Source organism: Dermacentor silvarum, chromosome 7 (genome assembly GCF_013339745.2).
Source record: "Dermacentor silvarum isolate Dsil-2018 chromosome 7, BIME_Dsil_1.4, whole genome shotgun sequence".
Classification (NCBI taxonomy): domain Eukaryota; kingdom Metazoa; phylum Arthropoda; class Arachnida; order Ixodida; family Ixodidae; genus Dermacentor; species Dermacentor silvarum.
Genome location: NC_051160.1, coordinates 18,294,573 through 18,299,353, shown reverse-complemented (window position 1 = coordinate 18,299,353; position 4,781 = coordinate 18,294,573).

The window sequence follows — 4,781 nt, the reverse complement described above, 5'->3', positions numbered from 1 at the left end:
GCAAGAAGGGAAGAGAGAGAGCACCAGTCGCGTGCACACTAGAAGGAGCACACCAAGTCTACAAACAGTCGCAGAGACCTGTCGACTTCCAGATGAAAATAAAGAAAAACTTTGTTTGTTTTAAGCACTAGCGACGCGCATGGCCGTGGTTCAAGAATCTTGGCTTCTGAAAACGGTCTTGAAACTAGTCGGTTTAATGCTGTCCGGAGAGGGCCGCGCAAGACGTCAAGTCGAGAACAAAAGCGCAGGAGAAGTTCAATATTTTCTTCGATGCCGCAGGAGTCGCACGTAGGTGTGTCAGGCATTCCAATGAGAAACGAGCATGCCTTCGTGAATGCAACCCCGATCCAGAGGCGGCATAACAACTTTGCATTGGAGTGGGAAATTCTTGATGACATTTGCAGCTTTAACGAATCATCAAGTTTATGTAGGCGACACTTTGGGAAACTTGGAGACGACCAATCAGTGTGCGAATCAAATGAATTCTTACCAAGGTGGATCGTTGTTCCCTGCAGTATCAGCTTTGTGAGCTCTCTGGTTAAACTCTGCGTAAAAAAGATGTCACTAGTAGCGTTGGCGCGGCCGTTCACCTCTACAGTACTCCGCAAACGCTAATACGTTTGCGGGCAAGTTGAAACTCTTTAATCGACCTTAGCACATGTCCGATCCGTACCTTCTTACCGCGTCTTTTAGAGCACCGGGCGAGACATGCAGATGGATGGATGGATGGATGCTATGGGCGCCTCCTTTGAAACGGGGTGGTGGGCTGCGCCACCAAGCTCTTGTTATTATTTTGGGTAATTTCCTCCCTGTATTTTTGAGAAAACGCACAGATAAAAAGAATTCCCAACATCGAACTTCTTGAACCATTACGGGGAACTATGTTTTTGTACGCCTCCGTTTTTGGTGGTCTCCCTATACTTTTCTGCCACCAAACCTTCAATCGCCTCTTAGTAAACTCTATTGCGGACATGTTTACTTTCTCCCCTGCAATCCCTGAACCCAACGACTTCAAGGAGGCCAGAGAAGCCAAAGCTGGCATCTGGGTAGATATCTTCACATTCTAATAAACCATGCTTCATCGTTTCCCTAGCACAGGAAGCACATGCTTCTACTTCCTTGGTATACCTCGCTTTATAGCTACGCGTTTTAAGGTATCCCGATCTCGCTTGTAAAAGTAAAAGAGCTTCCCTTTGAGTTATCATAAATTGTTTCTTTCCTGCTTTCCTTTTTTTCCCTCTGAACTAGTTACTCATAGCAGGCTTCTTTTCCATTGCCGCCACCCATGAGATTGCCTCAACCTCTCTCACTTTGCGTTTGACGTTCTTTGTTGCCGTGTTGCTGACCATACCGGTCGCACACTTGCTGGTAAGCTTCCTAGTTCTGTTCCTCCACTGTGAGTCAATGTTTTTCCGCGGCTGTCTGGCCGAGTAAAGTGGCACAATTCCTGAGGCACGCGTAATCAAAGCTGTGCCGATCCCTGAGACAATTTGTTGCCGAAGGTTTTTATTTGGCGGGCAGATCCTGATACCAGAGCACGCTGTCTGTCCTCGAAAGGGTTCTAATCTGGTTTGTAACACGGGCTGGCCCTAGATGCAGTGGAACTTTACCAGCACCCACCGGCCGCATAGCATTACCCGTAGAATTAATGAAAAAGTGTCGCCAGGAACATACCTCGGCAGCTGTACCGGAACGCTATCGATTGACTTCGACAATTATCCTGAGCTGGTTTTATTTATTTATTTATTTATTTATTTATTTATTTATTTATTTATTTATTTATTTATTTATTTATTTATTTATTTATTTATTTATTTATTTATTTATTTATTACAAGTTTAATACCGGCTCCTTGGATTGTATCATTGCGTAATTACGGAGAGAGAATATGGTAGTAAAGTTTCCGTAGAGAACAATGTAATAAGCGAGTAGTACGTACTTTTTAAGACTCATTAGTCGTCATTATGCAACAGGTTATTTATAATGAGCATGAACCGAAGATAACAACTTAGAAGAAACAGCGCTTACCTCGGCTTAACTGGCATTTTGCTTATTCAAAGTTACTAGCATTTAACCAATCAATTCCCTATTCTTTTTTTTTCTCTCCTCTATAATCGCACACGCGATGGATTCACCATCTAGAGTTTTTCGTTTCATTTTTTTTTTATTGATAAGCGCTTTGCAATGATGTCTGCTTTCTTCTAATGGACATGTTTCACACGACATACGTAGTTGGGGTTCAGTAAAAGTTCACGAAGCTTGCGAAGTTAAGATTTTGACTTTGTTTAGAATAGAATGTCGTACATCTCTGCCGATCAAAAAGGTATAATGGCCTGAGAAGACAGCGTCAGGATCCATGACGTCACAGCAATCTGGTGCAGGAACTTGACAGCGGCGTCACGTGCCGCCCATTATTCGGTTATTGCGATTTTTTTTTTTTTTTACGAAGCTAGCCTCCTCTAACGAACGGAAGGAATGGCGTTTTTGGTACTGTGGAAGAGTAATTTGCTAATACAACTGAAAAAAAAAACTTTTTTCACTCTTAAGTGCCTCTATAAGATTTCTGGTCGGCCGCATGAAGAGCGGTACCAGCTGCTCCCCATGTTATGTCACCTTGGTTGTGGCACTTGAAATACACAACACGTACACGCCGTTGTCCCAACTGCACTTAACTCACGTGACCGTCACGGGACGCACGAAGTCGTGGTTCTCATTAGCATCGCACGAATCGGCATCGTGTGTGACTTCAGCGCGACAGCTTGAAGTACGGTTGGGACGAGTTCCGCGTTTGTTCGCATGCTACCCCAAAGCAGAAAATTGCTTGAAGGTACACTTAATACAAGCAAATACAGGGAGCATAATTCGCCTAGAAATGCATTTGTCGAGATAATTGTATAACTGCTTTAAATAAGGCAACATTAGGAACTCAATGCTTAGGAAGAATCATCATTAGATGTTATAGGGAAACTAAGAAAGAAACGTAAAACAACACTCTTCGCGTAATTAACGCTTAAAGCAGGACGCTGTATAAAATAAATCCCGCAAGCTCTGTATAGTATACTGCGGTCTGGGCAAACATACGGCTGGTCTGTTAGTCAACAAAATAAAGTACATCGAGTTAAATATCATGTAGGAGATTATAGATTCTGTATACCTTGTGTTCTAATTCCTGACTTGTGGACATTTCGTACAAAGTGTATTGCTGATCTTTAGCTCATTCGAACATTCGAACATTGCTGTAATAACGCTTATTTTCAGCAGGGCCCGGCATGGGAGTGGCGACTGTTCTGATGACGCAATTTATTGGTATTAAGTCGGTGGTGGATATAGAATTGGAGAGTTCCAAATATTCGCACTGCAGCTCGGTTGACAAATATTGGCATGGAGCCTAAACTTACTGCACGATGGCGTCTTCGTGAATCCGCGCGTGTTGTACTTCTATAACGTTATAATTAAAATGCCCTAGCCTGCCAGTGGACTTATTACCGTCTGCCTAATAACGGAATGGCAGAAACATGGACACCTTGCCGTAGCGGTGTTAGCGACACGATGGCGCGATTTGTTTAACCACAATGCGTCGAAAACATTTTCTTTGCTACGTGCAGTTCTTAATTAATGATTACGTTGCTTCCCTCGCCTTTACGCCACCGTTAAGGTAGCCCATATGTAATAACGGTTCTGTGATTTCTAGTTGAACGCACTGTCGCAACGTGGCGCCAGCGACGCAGGTGCTCAAATCTGCGTCACCGGTGTTCTGTAGATGGTATTACGTATACGGACAATTTGAAGCTCACCATTGCGTGAGACCTAAAACTATAGCTATCACCACAAGTCACAATCACATCACACCACAGCCACCTGTTCACTTGTGCAAATGTTAAGGAATTATTTCTAAGTTCTACACTGTTTTATGCAAATGAGTGCCTTAATGTTTTCACAACAGATGACCGAGCCATTTTAGCGTGAATCACGTCATAGTTCCTTACAGCAGTCCTAAAAAAGCTTAATCGAAAGCGACGTTTAAGAGCCTTCTAGAAGTAGCCCAATTCTCCATGTACACCTATACGGTAACGGACACCGAACGGACACAGTGGGACCTGCGTTGACCGCACGACAAAAAAGGTCTTCGGAAACTCGCCAAGCGTCCACCTTGCTCCTCCAGTTGCTTATTTTTACCTTTTCTTACAGCTTCCTGCAGCCCATACAATGGCGACCGTAGTACCGTAATCCACTTTCTATACGCTATTTTTTTTTCCCCTGAATTCAGAAACCAGAAAATCTCGGCGCGTACAAGCGCTTAACGCCACATAAAAGGACCCGTCCACTTTCAACACCGGGAGGACGCACGCATAAAAGGAGCGTCCAAAAAGCAGGTCGTATACACGCAAACACAGAAACGGTATAGGCCGCCATCTATGCAAGACCACCTGGACTTCTCAGGCAAGCTATATAGGTGGAAGCGATGGGGGGACGCAGAGTAAGAAGAAACGGGACGCAGGGGGCAGAAAAGAGGAAGTGAGGACCCGAAATACAAAAAGATAACGAAGAAGAATCTAAAGGTGGTCGAGGGAATCAGGGGGATCCAACAGGGAAGTTGGACGAAGAATAGCACGCGCCCAACAACAACGGTGCTTCCTGGGCCAGACACCGACTGCACGCCATCGCCGAAGGAGGGCAGGGCCGCGCCAGACGTAGCAGACGACAACCGAAAGGAGCACTTCTATGACGCCGTCTTCTACGGGGAGAAGCAGACGGACGGACGGAGGGGAAGAAACTGTGGG